Source organism: Astyanax mexicanus, chromosome 14 (genome assembly GCF_023375975.1).
Source record: "Astyanax mexicanus isolate ESR-SI-001 chromosome 14, AstMex3_surface, whole genome shotgun sequence".
Classification (NCBI taxonomy): Eukaryota; Metazoa; Chordata; class Actinopteri; order Characiformes; family Acestrorhamphidae; genus Astyanax; species Astyanax mexicanus.
This window is the reverse complement of record NC_064421.1, coordinates 10,860,511-10,880,062: the sequence shown is the minus strand read 5'-3', so window position 1 is coordinate 10,880,062 and position 19,552 is coordinate 10,860,511.

Below are 19,552 nucleotides of genomic sequence, written 5' to 3'. Positions count from 1 at the left end.
TCATTTTCCACCATATAAAGGTTGACACAGTGATAAAAATCATAACCGAAACCTAAGATGCTATTGTGTGGGTAAAGAAATGAGATGCGCTTTCTTTTTAATTCATTATTTATTTCCTGCGAATTGTGAATTGTTATTTCCTCATTGCTCCCACATAAGTCACTTTGAGTTTTGACATAACTTACAACAATACACTTGTTGTGAAACAAAGATTCTATTATCTGGAAATGAAAGGGCTTTTGTGTGAATGGCCTTTGTTTTACAGGCTCTGGGTTATTATCATTTCCAGAGACTTTACTCATCTTCTGTAAAGATCATAACTCATATTTATGTAGACTCTTAGGTCATTGTTAGCTTGAATCCCCAGTTCTAGGAAGAGACTGCATTGGTTTAGAATTTATAACTATGTAAAGGTTCTTAGAACTTTAACTCTTTAATTTATCACCAGGAAAAAATATTTTAGGGGGACAGTAATAAAAAAAATCTCTTTTTTTTTTTTGTTCTTTCTAAAGATGCCACAACCTTTTAAAATGTGCACCACTAAGAACAACAGTGAGGTGACATAAAATCAGAATACGAACTGCAAATACAAAATAATGATGATAATAATAATCATAAAGTGTATAATGTGCAAACTTGTATAATTGCATTCATAAAAAAGACCCTGAAAATATAATGTGCTGAAAATTATACATTTGCTGGAAAATTCCAAAAACTATCAACATGTATGGACTGATTAGTGAATGAAAATTGAGAAGGTTAATACTACTAAAGAACACACCAGCAATTTTCCAGACAGGGATTAAGCCTAGTTATAGACTACATTTTCAATTCAATAAAAAAAAAAAAATCACATTTAAAATGCTGTGTAGTCCAGGACTAGGCTTAATCACCATCTGGGAAACTACTCCAAAAACAGCCTGTGGGTGTGTCAATCGATAAAAATATTTAATCAGATTAATCACAACAATATTCTGTGATTCACTGCAATTAATTGCACTTGTTCTTCCTAAGATGCAAGTTTTTTTTAGAGGATATTTAAATGTAAATAAAAGAATGAATGTAAGAAATGTAAAATGCAATTATATTTATATTAGTGGTATCAATTAAAACACTAGTATATACTTTAAAATTCAAGGGTAGATAAATCCAACGTGGGGAGACATGTCTGTCATCTGCTGGTGTTGATCCACTGTATTATATCAAGTCCAAAATCAGTGCTTTGAACACTTCATGCTTCCCTTTGCTGACAACTTTTATGGAGATTCTGAATTTTATTTCATTTTCCAGCAGGACTTGGCACACTGCCCACACTGCCAAAAGTACCAATTGGTCTTATATAATATTCTAATTATTCTGAGACACTGACTTCTCGGTTTTCTTCGACTGTAAGCCGTAATCATCAACAATAAAAGTAATTAAAATGCTTTGAACTGAATTACTGAAATAAAGTAACTTTTTCAATGATACTGTAATTATTTGAGATGCACTAGATGAACACTCAACAAATTTAATAGGATCTGCTTTTAATGATAGGGTGACTTGTTTTTTTGGCCCAGTATAAAAATCCTTTGTCCGGTACAATCAGGACTTTTCATATCATGGCACTTTTAATGCTTAAGAAATGCTTTCATACAGGAATTGGATGAGCACTGTCCTCCACCACATGCAGATACATTGGAGAGAAGCCATGGAGAACACGTACAGCTTTGGGCAGGTGCATTAAAGCGTGAATGCCTTTGGGTGAAGGCACAGAGACTTGGGAACTCAGGAGTAGTGGTGTTTTAGGTGCAGCCATGGGGAAGCTGAAGCCTCTGGGATCTTACAGGATGCCTCAGGAGTGGCTGCTGGCTGGGTGGGGGGTCTTGAAGCAGCTGAAGGCCTGGCAGGAAAAGTGCCTTTAGCTTCAGGTGTAAATACTGGAGCAAAGTCACCTTTAGCTGTAAGAAGCTCTGTTTTCTGTTTTGGCATCTCTTTTAAGTGCTAACTTGAGTTGTGTGTATCTGTTTTAGGGAGTATTTCAGCAATGATTGGTTTAGTCATGAACATGTCTCTTTATTTTTCAGTTTCTTCAGAATCTTCATGGTAAAGTATCTGTGAGAACCCACATTAGCCACAAGAGGGAGACACAGGACAGCATCTAAATGCTCATTCAACGTTTTTTTTGTCCTCTAAATTGTAAATTGAATACTGAAGCCATCCAGACTATGAAGGAACACACAAGGAATCATGTAGTAACTTTAAAGTCTTAAACCATCCAAATTATTATGTATTTGGCTCCTATCTGGGGATTCTTGAGGTTCCTGAGGCTGGTAACCCTAATGATCTCTCTTTGTCTTCCTTTCCCAGGGGTTTCCTGATGATTGCCAGTTTCATCATGCAGTCTTTGATGGTCTAGTATAGAAGTTTTTGCCATAATATGGATTACAACATTACTCAAATAGAGCTATTCACTGTATACCAACTCTACCTCTTCACAACTTTACATGCTTAACTGACACTCTCAAACACGTTAAGAGGCAATAAATTCAAGTAATTAGCTTTTAACAAGTTTAGCACAGCTGTTAACTGAAAGCCTGAATTCCAGGTGACTCTACCTCATAACGCTGACTGAGAAAATCCTACATGTGTTGCCTGGCCACTGGCAACTTTCAGCAGGATAATGCTCATCCACACACAGCAACGATTTTCCTGGGCTGCATGATCCCAAGAGTTATCGCCAATCAAACTTTTATTGGGTTCAAGAACATACAGTATGATTTTACAGGATCTACAAGCCCAGCTGCAACATCAGTGGGCAAATGTGCTACAGAATGCTACTAGATATAATTTATACAATTAAAATATCATTCCAACAACTCTTTGGTGCAATATTTTAAACTAATTTCCTTATTGTAGATTTGTCAACAAAAATGTTAGCATGTTGCAGAGATTTCTGTGAGTCTTCAGCTGACACTCTTCCTAGGATTCTTTCTCACCTTATTGATCATTCTGCGCTGTGCTCTTGCAGTCATCTTTACAGGACGTCCACGCCTAGGGAGAGCAGCAGCAACAGTGCTGAACTTTCTCCATTTGTAAAACGTCTTTCTTACCGTGAACACATGAACATCAAGGCTTTTAGAGATGCTTTTGTAATCCTTTCCAGCTTCATGCAAGTCAACAATTCTTGAACGTAGGTCTTCTGAGAGCTCTTTTGTACGAGACATGATTCACATAAAGCAATGCTTCTTAAGAACAGCAAACTCAAAACTGGTGTGTGTTTTTATAGGGCAGGGCAGCTTTAACCAACACATCCAATCTGATCACATCCTGGCTCCAATTAGCTCTTAGAAAAGTCATTAGCCTAGGGGTTCACATACTTTTTGCACCCTGCCCTGTGAATTTTAACATGTTGTGTTCAATAAAACCATGCAAACATATATATATATATATATATATTTTTTTTTTGTGTGCGGTATTAGTTTAAGCAGATTGTTTTTGTCTATTGTTGTGACTTAGATGAAGATTAGAACACATTTAGTTATCAATTTATGCAGAAATCCAAGTAATCCCAAAGGGTTCACATACTTTTTCTTGCAACTGTAGATTATGTGCTGTTTATGTTCTGTTTTGTTTATCATTTTCAATCGTGTCATTTCTTCTGACAGTCTCTTTTACCCTTTTATTTTCTTGATATATGCACCTTCTCTGATGGTGTGCTGCTGGCGGCTAGTGGTTCAATCTCACTAGTGGCCTTGAGGCTACTCTTTTCCTCGTGGTCACTCTTGTTTTCATGGTTTCGAGGTTATAGTCTCTGCTTATTCTACAAGCCTGCCTGCAGCTTGGGGTTGCTTTGTAGTTGTGTTTCGTTCAAGTCCCATGTTCTCGAGTGGCTCTGCACTTGGGTCCACTTACCCTTACGAACCCTGGAGGCTTACTCAGTCTACATTGCTCTCCCACTCAGAATGAGTGCGGGATCTGCTCTGAAGAACGAGATATTACTTAAGAGCATCCCTAACCATTCAGTATAAAGACTGTAGGAAAGCATACAGAGTTCATGATCTGTTTACTTAATGCAGTTATCTGATTATTCAAGAAGTCATGTTACCACCATACTTTGATATAAATCAGATAAGGACATGTGATCACGAGAGCTGGACTTCTGCTCAGTAAATGGTATTTCTCAGTGCATGCAAACTCTTAACCAATATGTGAAAACAGATTGTCATACTTTTTACACAGAGTAGGTATACAGGTGCTGGTCAACGAATTAGAATAATTTGAAATAGTGCAATCATGAAATTCTTTGAATGCATTTTTTGTGCAGAAAGCAAATCAGGTGTTCACCGCACCTGTCCTACTCGTTAGACTAATCACAGAACTCGTTACCTGGAAAAAAATTTGCTCAGCTGAGCTTTCCAAAAGGCCCATTTAGGCCATTTAACTGTGACACTGTTGTTTTATTGAATTAGAATAATGGAGAAACCGTTTCATTGAATTAGAATAATTTTTATTATAATTACAATCATCACTTTCTCAGTATTTTGTGGCTGCCCCCTTGGCTTGTATGACTGCCTGAAGTCTCCGCGGCATCGATTTGACCAGCTTGTCACAAGTTTCCGCACTCACAGCTTCCCAGGCAGTGGCGATGTTCTGCTTCAGTTGGTCCAGCGTAGTAGGCTTTCTGTCGCGAATTTTCCGCTTGACGATGACCCAAAGGTTTTCAATGACATTGAGGTCAGGCGAGTTGGCCGGCCATGCCAAAACTTCAAGCTGTTTTTTAGTGAACCAATCTTTGGTCGACTTTGCCGCATGAGCCGGTGCAAGATCCTGTTGAAATATGAAGTCTTCTTCGCCAAACTGTTCCTCAACAGTCGGAATCAGGAACGTTTACAGAACATCTTGATATACGGCAGCATTGACAGTCTTCTTGAGGAAGCAGAGTTTCCCTACACCTCGAGCGGACATGCATCCCCAGACCATAACGCTCTGGGGAAACTTGACGGATCTTTTCACGCACTCGTGGTTGTAGGTTTCGCCACCACGACGCCAGACACGAGGACCTTGGTCACCGAAGGAGATGCAGAAGCGTGATTCGTCACTGAAGACCACTTTCTGCCAGTCTTCAGCAGTCCACTCGCCGTGTTCTTTGGCCCACTTCAGCCGTTTCTCCATTTGTTTCTTGTTCAGCATCGGTTTTACTGCTGGAACGCGAGATTTGAAGCCGAGTTCGCGCAGACGACGGTAAGTGGTTGATCTGGAGACGTCAGTGCCGGTCTGCTTGTTCCACAAGTCGGTGAGCTCGGAAGTGGACTTGAACTGGTTGCTGACTGCGATCTTTCTCAGCTGCTTGTTGTCGCGAGCAGAGGTTTTTCGGACGCCGGAACAGTTGGTGCGCTTGCTGCAGTTTTTCTTGAGAGCTTTGCAGACGGAAGACTGGCTGATGCCGAGCTGCTCAGCAATTTTAGTTTGGATCAAGCCTTGTTGGCGAAGGGCTTGAATTTGAGCCACTATTCCGGTTGAGAGGTCCCGCTGCTTACCCATGATTGATTTTACAACTTAGAAATTCTACTCAACCCTGACTTTATACTGCACAGTGAACACTCTTCACAGAAAACAAAAATTCGAGCATTTATTCTAATTCAATGAAACGGTTTCTCCATTATTCTAATTCAATAAAACAACAGTGTCACAGTTAAATGGCCTAAATGGGCCTTTTGGAAAGCTCAGCTGAGCAATTTTTTTTCCAGGTAACGAGTTCTGTGATTAGTCTAACGAGTAGGACAGGTGCGGTGAACACCTGATTTGCTTTCTGCACAAAAAATGCATTCAAAGAATTTCATGATTGCACTATTTCAAATTATTCTAATTCGTTGACCAGCACCTGTAGATCCCTCCCTCCGACGAAGCACGAAGTGCTTAACCAGCAGACCGATTTAGCATGTTTGCAATAAAAAGCGAACAAGCTTGGCTAGTTGATTTCTGAGTTATTAACTGTGATAGAAACAAAAAACTCATTATTTAAAAGTACTTACGTCTCCCTGATCTGCTGACTTGCCATGGAGAGTAGGTATAGATCCCTCCCTCAAACGAAGCACAGTGCTTAACCAGCAGACGGAGATGGCATTTCTTTAACTGAACAGAAACAAGAAACAACCATGTTTGAGATAGAAAGCAATTAAGCTTGGAAAATTTGATTTTTGAGCAATTAACTGTGATAGAAACACAAAACCCATTATTTAAAAGTACTAACATCTCCCTCATCTGCTGACTTTCCACAGAGAGTAGGTATAGATCCCTCCTTCAGACGAAGCACAAATTTCATTTTACATTTCTTCAACTGAACAGAAACAAGAAACAAGCATGTTTGCAATAAAAAAGCAATTGAGATGGGATAATATGATTTCTGTAGAGTCTTAAATCATTAAAATAATTTAAAGTTTTTTTCTTTTTTTAAGTTTTGAGGGCCCAAAGGTACAGCATTCTGACACTGACACTTTAAGAGTTTTTGCTGTTCAATAGTTATTTATAAAGAGCTCCCATTTGTTTATCAGTCACTACCTGTGTTAGTTACCTACCTACCTACCTACCTACCTACCTACCTACCTACCTACCTACCTACCTATCTGCTCCCTGCCACAAATGCCTCTTCAGAGGTCTCAGCATCACTCAGACACTCTGGGAAGTTAGTAAGGCTAACTTTCCCTTAGGACTGGCTGCAGTTTGTGCAGTTGTGACGTCCTTGGGCATGGACTGGGCATTGCAGACGTCGTCAGACTTCGGGAACATGTTTCCAGCTGTAGGCAGACGTGGAGACTATAGCGCTGATATCTTCAGCTGTGGACAGGAGATGGAGAGTGGCAGGGCCTTCAGGTGACAGTAAGGGCACTGAGATTGAAATGATGGTGAGTTTAGTCGGGACCGGAGGCACTGGAGTGGCTGTATCTATAGCTGTAGGCACCAGTGTTTGGATGGCTGTGCATTCTGTATTGAGACAGCGGACAGAAGAGCTGGATAAAGTTGTGAGTTTAGTTTATTTAAGTTTGGCATGAAACAAAGACACCACAATCAGGTATCAAGTGTTACACAAGCAGGTAAATACAGTATTACATAGTGCTTATAAGGTGCATTATCAATAAACGTCTATTTTCTGATCCATTTTCATATACAAGGCGCACTTGACTATAAGGCGCGTTATGCGACACTAGTAAAGAACAAGGGTGTCGCCATGTTTTCCTTCTAATTCAGCAGGTTAAGTAAGTTAAGTAAACAAAACTGTCATTCTTAAGAAACAAAAACTGTGCTTTTACCCTGCTAATTGAACCTTCACACTCTTATCTTACTGGTGCAATGTGCAATTAATGAAGATTGGCCACCAGGTTGCTCCAATTTAGCCATGAAACCTCCCACACTAAAATGACAGGTGTTTCAGTTTCATGGTCAACCCTTGTATATTCTTACGTTGTGACCCATATATATCAGTGCTATTATGCATTAAGCAAATGTATGTTTTCTAGGTTTAAATTACTATGAAACATAACAGAAATCAACTAATGCTCCTTTACTGTGAGAATGACTGTATATGGATGGATCTACTGACGTCCTCCAGCTTCAGTATGTTGGTAAATCTCCACTAAATTCTTCACCTAGACTTCAGGTATCACAAACTGGAAGCCATTACACAGTGGCGGACTTAGCAATTTGGGGGCTCAAGGCGAATTTAGCTAGGGGGCACATCAACATTAATATGCAAGAAATAGGGTTGTGCCGACGGATGATATCATCGTCCATCCTCATTTATGACCCAACATTGCGATGCATGGTAACCATCGCGATGCCACGCCCACTGTTTTGTTTTTCCAGAAACATGCACTGACCTTCTTTAGGTCTCCTTCACCTAAAACTTTAGCAGGGACTGTACGGAAAAAGATCAAATCAGGTATATGACTTAAATGAATTAGAGTCAGGGATGAAAAAATACCCTACTGCTAAATATGCCTAATTGGCATATTATTCTATTATTTATTATTATTCTATTATTATTCTATTATTATTATTCTATTATTATTTATATCTAGGTTACAGCTTGTCTTCGTCTTGGTTTTTCTACATGTCTGTATTAATTTTAAACATTTCATGTCATTCATGCTGGTTGTGCCAGGAAACTCGCTCATTGTCAGCCAGTGTTGGGCACGGTACTTTGAAAATAAATTATGATAATTCTATTATTATTAGAAAAATAACAAACGAAAATAAACCCAAAATGTGGACAAAAATATAATCTAACGAATTTCAAAACATAGAAACGAAAAACTTTAAAATGGTATTAATATAATAAAATATAATAACTGGATCAAACAGTTTAGCGTGAAAAAGAAAGCGCGAGCGGCATTGCGATAAAAAAAAAAACGTTTTAATAAATAAGGTCCTATCAAGTGAATTAAAATATATGGTATTAAATGGTATTAAATTCACATGTTTATTGATATTTAATCAAGAGAAATCAGGCAAAATACGCTGCGCTGCTGCGCTGCGCTGCGCTCTCTCTCTCCCCCTCCCACCCTCCCTCCCTCCCTCCCTCCCGCAGCACGGAGCTAAATTAGGCGTGAGGCTAAAAATAATATAACAACTAAAATTAAGATGAGTAAGGACCTGTAAAGTAATAAAATATTGTCAAATATAAAGGATAGTTTGAGGTTTTGGGGAGCTGTTTCAATTATTTGAAACTGAAACTGAAACTGAAATTATTCTGTGCACTATTATATAGCTTTTGATTGTGTTTTGAATGAGTTTTTATTTTATATTAATTACTTTTTATTCATTTAAAATATTTTGAGTATTTTATTGATAAAAAAAAGCTTATCAGTTTTGGAAGAGCATCTGTTTTTAGTTTAGCCTCTTCCTTCTTTTTTTCTTTTTGTAGCAAGTGGCGCTTCATGGCTTGGCTCACAACCCACTTGTACACTTAATTTCACCTTAATTCCTTGCATTGCGGTTCATGGCATGGCCACATGGCATGAATAGAATATTCAATTTTAACGCGAAAGAGAGGGGGTGTGGACTGAACTGTATTTCTTTGTAATTTATTGTGTTGTCTTTGTTTCCATTTTAAACATACAAGAATCACCATTTCTGAATCACCAATTCTGTGAATTACTGTCCAAAGGGCCCCAATTACCAGCTGTAGGCCTATGGGAAGTTTGCAGCTAGTCAAGGGGCCCCTACAGTGGGCTGCAGTGAAAGGGGCCCAAGGCAGTTGCCTAGCAATGCCTCTATGCAAAGACCGCCTCTGCCATTACAACCACCACAGTGTTCAGGGCCAACCCTCATTAGTATCAGGCTGAGGTACAAGCCAACAGGTTTTATATTCATGGAGTGCTCAAGCACCCTCTGAACACAGAACTCTCCTGACAATACAAATACACGCTCTGCATACAAATCCAAAACGCAGTACCAACAAAGAGAGCCTACTGGAGCAAAAGATACACATGTCAGCATCACTATTGTTATTTTTTGCTCTGTTTTATCCATTATATATTCATATATTATATAGATGCATTACATACAGAGTGATCTATTTTAAGCCTTTGTTTCTTTTATTGTTGATGATTATTGCTTTATGGCTTACGGTCAATGAAAACCCAAAAATCAGTGTCTCAGAAAATATGAATATTATATAAGACCATTTGGTACTTTTGCCAGTGTGGGCAGTGTGCCAAATCCTTCTGAAAAATGAAATCTGCATCTCCATCACTGATTGTAGAAATTTCACACTAGACCTCAAGCAGTTTGGACTGTGTGTCTCTCCACTCTTCCTCCAGACTCTGCTCCCTCGATTTCGAAATAAAAAAATGCAAAATTTACCGATGATCAGTGATGGTTTGGAGAGACATGTCTGTCATCTGCTGGTGTTGATCCACTGTGTTTTATCATGTCCAAAGTCAGTGCAGTGTTTTTTTTTTTTTTTCCAGAAAATGCTTTCCTCTGCTGACAACTTCTATGAAGATGCAGATTTCATTTTCCAGCAGGATTTGGCACACTTCTTACATTGCCAAAAGTACTATTGGTCTTATATAATAGTCTAATTTTTAATCTGAGACACTGATTTTTGGGTTTTCATTGGCTGTAAACCATAATCATCAACAATAAAAGAAATAAACGCTTAATATATGAGTTTTACATTTTGAACTGAATTACTGAAATAAAGTAACTTTTTTCAATTAACTTATATATTTTTTAAGATGCACTAATAGATTACACTGGTTACACTGGACTGGTGTTTAAATATTGACTAATGTTTCAAACAAGGCAGAATATTAGTCTTGTTAGTCTTTATTATCATGGTAAAACATCCAAATGTCTATTTGCAGAGAGTCTATCAGTTCAACACCGACAGGCACCGATCATCTATTTAATTCCAATATTAGTACAAATTGGCTGCGTCCAGAAACCCCAAAAGTGTCTCCTTTTTCCTACCGATCCTCCTCCTCTCCTCCGTGACCCGGAAACTGATTTTGTGTCGCCATCTTGCTGCTTTTCTGAATACCGTAGGAGACAAAAGAAGCCACTTAAAATCCTCTTTAAAGAGGCTTCCAACGGAGGATACATGAGAGCATCCTACTCCAGGAGACTTTTAGAGATTTTTGAAGGACATCACTGCATCCACACCCACAGAGCATGCGAGAATAGAGAAGGCAACGCACAAATATATGGCATAAACGTATTAATTAACTAGGTTCCTTATCTAATTTAACAGCCAGTAAATCAGTAATATAATTTATAGTTTAGATAAGCTAACACACTCTTTCTTTGCCACCTGGCTTTATATACTGGAACTGAGCTTAAACGTTGATGGAAAATGTAATATTTTTGTATCATATTTAATATGTATTATTTATTAATATTTCTTATTTGTTATTACATTAAATAAAATCATATTTCACTTTTAATATTGAAGCTGTGATTGGCTGGGCAGTATCCGGAATGTGCTGAAAGTGAGCGTTGTGATTGGCTCAGTTCAGTAGTAGTCAACATCCTATCTAAAAGGGATCAGCTGTCCCATTTCCCCAATTACAGCTCCTTCCCTCCATTCCTCCTCCTCCTCCTCCTCTCCTCTCCTCAATTCCTCCACCTTCTTACGGGGTAGGCGAGGAGAAGTAGAAAAGGAGGAATGGGGGGAGGAGTAGGAAAGGAGGAGTAGGAGAGGAGGAGTAGCAAAGGTTTCTGAATGCAGGCAGAGTCTGGCTTTCTCCAAGCTGGAAATAAAAGTTTTGCTCACGACACTGGATGGCGCTGTTGTAGAGGAAATTTCACCAAGTTCTTCATCTGCAGAAATGAATATCACAATCATAGCACAAGCAGACAGTGAGGACAGCCTCTACTGAGATATGCACATTCTGAAAATTGCTCTAAATTTCTTAGGTAATATGCTGTTGTGAAACATTTCAACGATGATTGGCAAGCAAGAGAATTGCATTCCCCTCGAAAAAAAAAGAGAAAAAAAAAACATGCTGTACAACAACATTTTTCAGACAACTTAATGGATAAATCCATCTAACTGCATCAACATAATAAGCCCATGTGGGAGGCTGGAGGATGGATGCAGATTAACCCTTTAAGGGAAGTGTCAGTAGATAAAAATACATGTGTGAGTGTAAAGAACCCTTTACTTGATAAAGATACTATATGGAAATGTTCCATCTAGAGTTCAATGTTCTTTGTACTCATACAGAGAGGCACGTCGGCACTGGTACAGCTTGAGGGTTCTGGGATTCTGGGTTTAATCTCTGCTTCAGGCATCGTCTTTGGTGTGTTCTTCACAATCCACCTGGATTTCCTCTAGGTCAAGGACAGAACCAGACATTTTAAACATCTGGTCAAGGACCATGCTAGCCTTGGAAGATTCATTTTCCCATTTATAGAAGTTATCAAATCAAAGTATTGCAATATATCATATATATATCGCCTTGTTAACAGTATTGCTGTTAACACTGTATATTAAATCATACAGCTCTGGAAAACATTAAGAGACCACTTCTGTTTCTGAATCAGTTTCTCTGATTTTGCTATTTATAGGTATATGTTTGAGTAAAATTTACGTGGTTGTTTTATTCTATAAACTACAGACAACATTTCTCTCAAATTCCAAAGAACAATATTGTCATTTAGAGCATTTATTTGCAGAAAATGTGAAATGGCTGAAATAAAAAAACAAAAAAAGATGCAGAGCTTTCAGACCTTAAATAATGCAAAGAGTTCATATTCATAAAGTTTTAAGAGTTCAGAAATCAATATTTGGTGGAATAACCCTGATTTTTAATCAGTTTTCATGTATCTTGGCATGTTCTCCTCCACCAGGCTTACACACTGCTTTTGAATAACTTTATTCCACTCCTGGTGCAAAAATTCAAGCAGTTCAGCTTGGTTTGATGGCTTGTGATCATCCATGTTCCTCTTGATTATATTCCAGAGGTTTTCAATTTAATAAATTCAAAGAAACTCATCATTTTTAAGTGGTCTCTTATTTTTCCATTCCAGAGCTTTAACTCCTGCAGTATAGGTTATTATATCAAAAGTTCTTGCCAATACACAGCTCTATTAAATATATGTTAACTATTTTTAAAGAAATCTGAGATAATAAGGGCTTTTGAGAAAACATCCAGAGCTTGAACCCCAAAAGCCACTCATCAGCTCTGTGTTTGCTCTGATTGGATAATCTGGCTTCCTCCTGCCTCCCAAAATGGATATGGTAGATGAGTGGGTATCAGAAAATTGTTGTGTGTGGTACCCCACTGTGATCTACTGTAACTAAGACCAGATAAGAAGGAAAATAAACCCATACGTGGTTCTTCTAAGGCAGAGGTCTTTAAATCTGGACCTTAAATCCAGTTTTTAATCATGGATATAGTTCTCAATTTGGAGGACGCAACTGATGTATCCTTCATGATCCTTGGTTTACCTACAATTTACTCCTCATGTTCAACGCAAATGAAAAATGATAAAAAGCACTTGTTGACAGGTAGACTTTGTACGCATCCACATTCAACAGTACGGGTGGTCTTAGGAAACCTTTTTAGACAGCCAAGAAAGGCAGCTGACATTTACATAGATTTGGAGGACACAACTGATGTATCCTTCATAATCCCTGGTTGATCTACAATTTACTCCTCATGTTCAACGCAAATGAAAAATGATGAAAAGCACTCGTTGACAGGTAGACCTTGTACGCATCCACATGCAACACTATAAGTGGTCTCAGGAAGCCTTTGTAGACAGCCAAAAAAGACAGCTGAAGCTTGCAGCGATTCGGAGGACGCAACTGATGTATCCTTCATGATCCCTGGTTTACCTACAATTTACCACTCATATAGTATGCAAAGGGATAAAAAGATATAAAAAGCATGTTTATTCTTAGATACAGTGTTTTTTTTTTTATTTGAATGCAGGGTAAGGTTTCATTCAAAGAACCATTTGTATAACTTTTTTTTATTTTGGGTGTAGAAGTATAATATAAAATGTCAGTTTCATTCATATTTTAAGACCATATTTGCAGTTGACAGTATATCAAATTTACCACTATTTCTACTATTCAAAATAGCACTTTCTAAAAGGGTTTTTAGTTGGTGAAAGTATATTAGAGACAAAATAATGACTTTTTCGAGACATGTAGACACCCTGACATTTTGAGGATCCTCCTCAACCCGCCTCCTTTTTCATTGTTAATGCAGACTTTAGAATTGTGAGTCCAGAGCCTGGGTGAAAGATAATTCACTCACGGAACTTGAACGATGGTGACATGGGTAGCTTGTCTAAATGTCATTGGCTCCCTAGGGTCAGGCCAGGGGACCGGGAAGTGCTGGATGGTTTCTCTCAGTGGGCAGTTCGGAATTAGCGAGTGGTCTATGCCACATCATGTCTCATTTAGACCACTCTAAAACAGTTTCAGCACCCTCCACTCTGTAGACTCTTGAGTCTTCAGAATCACTGTTAAAAATAAGATACATACTGTAAGACTCATTATGATGGGGTTTAATTGTACATGTACAGTTCAAGCAAGGTCCAGCATAATATGATAGAGCTAAATTAAGTCTTAATGAATCTAATCAAACATCATTTAACACTAGTGGCACAGATTTGAGTTCTATATCAAATGAGGAGAAAGGTGATCCGAATGATGATTTGCTATTACAGGGTTAATAATACCAGCTAACACAGGGTAGTTATTCCTAATGCAGATTAATTTACTTTTCTCTTTGTCGTAGTGATATAACACAAATATATTCTGTGTTCCAACTGGAGGCACTGTTTTGCTAAATACAAAAAAAAAGTCTGTCTGCCATGTACTTGAAGAAGAATCGAGAAAAAAAAAAAAAACGAAGGCTGCATCCCAATTGCATGATACACACTAATACTGTAAGTTATAAAATATTTACTAATCCTAATAGAGTGGTTTCAACATTTTATCTATACTACATACTAAATGCTTAAATTATTATTACTATTGCAACACTCACTGTGTTGCTACAGCTATAATAGCTGTGTTCCAAAAGCCTAGGCTGCCGTCATGTTAGGATGGATCACCCGAAATAACTGTCTGGAACTATCCTATGAAGACCCATTCTTGGTTGCCTGTCAGTCATAGATACTGTATGATCATTAATATGACAATTTGCTAACAACTTACAATTTAAAACAAATCACATATATCTCAAAAACTAAAAATGTTTTGAACTAAACTCTTGATTTTCACCAGTGTTGCTCATTCTTTTGTGGTGCTGTTTTTCCTTTTCCTTTTTTTTGTATTGTAAAATTATAGATTAACTGAGAGCTGGAAAAGGAAGGATGCATCAGTTGCGTCCTCAAAATTATACAGTATATGAACATTTTGCTGCATCCTAGCTGTATAAAATGGGTCCTTCACCTTGGAACAGCCTTCTATTCCAGCTTATAATCAGCTTATGACTATTTAGGGAGAGAATGATCTTTGGACTGGAGTTTGGACATCTGAAGAAGAGTCCCCAAACAACGTATGGGAATAAATGGAATGGGAAGTGTTCCATCATCAAGCTGGTATGTTGGTAGAGTGCCCAAACACCAGTACGCCATAGTGAAATGTGATTAAAGTGGTATGGAACTGTGGACAGTTCGGTGTCAGAAGATGGGACTGAATGGGTTGAAGGAAATTAATTGTATTGAGTTGTATTGAGTCATAGAAAAACTTGTAATGACATATAAGAGAGGTCCAGGGGATTTATAGGATGTTAGATTGGAATGGAGATTGGAATGGGCTTTAGGCATGTTCCTCCTCCCAAAATTATTAGTAATTTTATAACAACAAATATGGGTTGGGTTGGGTTGGGTTAGTTTGAAAACTGGAAATGGAACTAGAGGGCCCTCTTTTAGCCACATATAGTGCACCGATCAATTGTGCATCGTGCAGCTTGATTTAAGGCATGTTTGTATGTCTTTGGTATCTTGATGGCACGAAAAAAAAAATACGCCTTGCATGGCTTGAAATGCACAAATCAATCATAGCACCAATACAATTTATGTGTGTCTATAACACGCGGTGGTGTACACGTGCTGAGAATGTGAAAAGGCTCAGCACTTCTGCATAGCTAAGATGCTAAGAGGATTGGGCGGCTGACTGTTGACTGTTGTCAGGGTTTTAATCAGTCAGTGGCGCACTTTTATTTCAAAAAAGTAACTGAGTTACTAACGGAGTTACTTCACTATAAAAGTAACTAATTACCAGTAAAAGTAACTATTGCGTTACTTTTGTGTTACTGTGGGGCCCAGAGTCTTTCTTTATAAAAAAAAATGTCTTATATATAACTTAACACACTTAGTTAAGAACTTGTACAACACGTCCATAAACAAGTCCATAAAGTAACAGTCAAAAGTCAAAAAAGGCTAAAAAAGGTTGGCTGATTTTTTTTTTTTCTCACTGAACATCCGCCACTTAAAATAATAATAAAAAAAATGTCTTTCATATTATAAGAGTTTTAAATTAACCATGGATTTGGAGGTAATCAGATCAAATCTTAACTGCATTCTTATGAATTAATTTCAAGCGCAAATGAGACTCAGAAACACTGAGCTATTCTCTGAAATGTGATCGCTGGCTGGAGTGTCATTATATAAGCTTAGCAGCATGAGAAACTTTGGAACAAAGCTAAACGAGAAGAAAAACTTCCACAAAAGAGGTCCTTCTGTTTTTCTGCTCTTAGTAATTTATTGAGCACCTCATTAGATCTGGCTCTAAAGGCCCGCCAAATTAATCAGAACAACAGGCTCTGTAAATGAGAGCCAGACTGTATTAAAACACAGTCCTGCTTTTATAGCATTTTATTCACAGGGCTCCACATGACCTTACAATTGCGGCATTATTGTGTGTCATTTATGTCTGGCAGAAACACTGTATTTTTAAGAAAGATTAATAACTTTCAATGGAGGTCAATGTGAAAAATCTGATTTTATTACGAGTCATTTTGACTTGATTTAATAAAGAACAGCTGCCAGGTTGAAAGAGTATCAAGCATTTACATTACCAGTGTAAGATACCAGTTTTTTTGCATGATATACTGCAAATATATTGCAACAATATATAGCCAATGAGAAGAAGTAAGAATTTGATATAGAGTGAGTCCTGCCCTATGAAGACGCCCTTTGGTGACCAATAGTTCATTGGTCACCAATTGGAAGACTAGAACATCTTATTAAGACTGTATGGTGTATGTATGGTGAAAGGTCAGCAGAAATGCGTCCTCTGCATTTTGCATTTTTTAATTTCTTCATCAAAATAAATTACAATTAAAAACTAACATTTTAAATTGAACTCATTTGAACATTTTTCACATTATTTGCCAAATTCTCACATTGTATCTGTGGCACACAATTATGGTTAATCCAGAGTTTAGAAGGATACATCAGCTGCGTCCTCAAAATAAAAAAATAAATGTCTTCACTTTGGAACAGGCTTTTCTGACATAGCGACCGATAAATACATCCTAATATTACTGCATTTAGGCTTTGAAATGCAGCTATTATTTATATTATATTAAGTGTGTTGGAGTCTATTACTCATAAGGGTAGTCAGTAAAAACAGAGCATCATCATCTAGACGAAGCTCTTCATTGGACCCGCAGCTGCTTTCAGCTGTTTTCTGCTTCTGGCATCTATTGTTGAGCGGTTTGGGCATCCATGCAGGCAGCTAAACCATGTGCATACAAATGAGCTAATATCGCTCCCTCGTATATATCACTGTTTGTTCTCCACCAAGTGCCTGATAAACACGGAGGGACTGTGCAAACAGAGCAACACTCTACAATAGCGCTGTTGACGAGCCACTGGAATTAAGAATTGATGTAAAACAGACTGCTAAGGAGAAAACGGACATTGATTGAACATCTAGCTCTTTGTTAATGGAGTCAGTGTTGAATTAACATTGACATCCTGTGTGGTGAAGCATGTGGGAAGAACATGTGTCATGAAAGCATGTTTGGCTACGTCTATAAACATAGTCAAATTAATGCAAAAATAAAGAATTTAATCCTGGATTTTAGCCTAACAAACCCATTTCAGCCAATCGGGGACCTTTGAAAGTTGGTTGGATCTGGTGATGGATACTGGGGTTGGATTCAAATTATTTGGATCTTTTTTATATATATATATTTTTTATTCACCATTTTATACCCATATTGATAGGCCGAATACAGTGGCGTGAAAAAAGTACTTGCCATTTACACATTTTTTCATTTTTTTCATTCTTATATTCTTCAGATTATCAAAGAAACTTTAATATCAAGCAAAGATAACCTAAGTAAATATATAAAAAAGAACTTTTTAAAAAATGATATTTATTAATGGAAAAAAAAAAAACTATCCAAACCAATCTAGCCCTTTGTGAAAAAGTGTTTCATCACACTTTTTTAAAAGCAGAGTTATTTTTTTAACTATTGATTAAGACCAGACCTGTAGAATCAAGAAATCACTTAAATCGAACTTGTACAGGTCTGACAACATGAAGCACCTAAGAGATCTCAAAAAGCAACACATTATGAAGAAATTCAAAAACAGATGAGAAAACAAAAGTCACTGATCATCTATCAATCATTTCAAAGGCTTTGGGACTCCAACTAGCCAAATAAACAGCTATTATTCACAAACGGAGAAAACATGGAACACTGGTGAACCTTCTCAGGAGTGGCCGGCCAACCAAAATTACTCCAAAAGGGCATGGCCAACTCATCCAAGAACCCAGAACAGCATTTTAAAAAACTGCAGGTCTCACTTGCCTCAGTTAAGGTCAGTGTTATTGATTCAATAATAAGAATAAGACACTGGTTGAAAATGGTCTCCATCAGTATCCTGCTATCAATTGCTAACGTTCTCCGGATGTCAGGGCAATCTTAAACAATGATCTTTACTGATTTTCTTGTTGTGTTGGGAATCTATAATATAATCTTTACTCCTTCTACAATCTTCTTTCAGTGCAGTCGGGGCTACCCCTATCCTGAATTGTATTGAATATTCAATATTTATGACTCAGTATCCTGTAGTGTGGAGTGAACACCGACTGTCGACCAATAAGAGCTGAACCGAACTTTTCAGATACGGACAACAGGGCTCATACATACTGTAACGCGAGCCTGAGGTCAGAGAACACATACACTGTACTTACAGTACATATATACATACACATACTGTAACAATGCAGAAAAAAATAAAAACAAGCATTGGTGAACTATAAATAAAACAAGAATTATTTTTTCCGTTTCAAATTCATATTTGATATCGTTTGAGCTAGAAGCACACAGGTTGGGTCTCCCAGTCGTAGCATAGATTTCTACAAAACCAACCAAAAAGAAAGAAACTACAAGAACACTCAGACTTATTAAGTTTGAAACTGGTTAAAAGTTAAAGAAATGTTATAGCTTATAGCTGTATTAATTATTGCATACAGATTTTAGCCTACTCAGGAAGCAACTATAAACCTTTAGCAACTATTTCTTTTTTTATTCATGCAGCATTAAGTTATAAATAGTAGTAATATCAATAATTTGAAGCATCACAGGCCTTAAACTATTAAAAATCTTACCACAATCCAATAATCTCTATCGCTATCTTCCCTGTGCTTTAAACCCACCACGTCTCAAATCTCAACACTTCTGACCGAAAAAAATCTTCTTTTCTCATCCTGTAAAAGCTCAGTGAGTCACTGCTTAATGAAACATCTGTTTCATGATTCATATATCCACAAGCAAACGTCTTCCAAGGTCAAGCATGAAGGGCAGTATATGAAAGCAGGGGTAAAGAAGCTAAAAGCTAACACCATGCTCACTGGAGAAAACACATCTACAGATATCAGTGCAGGTCAGCTGAGGTAGGGCCTGGGGGCTGTAAATGCTAAAAGCTAACCCAGACAGACAGTCTCTTAGTTGGCTTACCACACTTAATGATATGATAAGTGGACGCTGAGAGGATAGCAACACATTTATTCTGATAAGATATAGAGCCCTATATTAGCGATCTATAGTGAATCGGTCAACTGTGCACCGGTGAGCTGAATCCA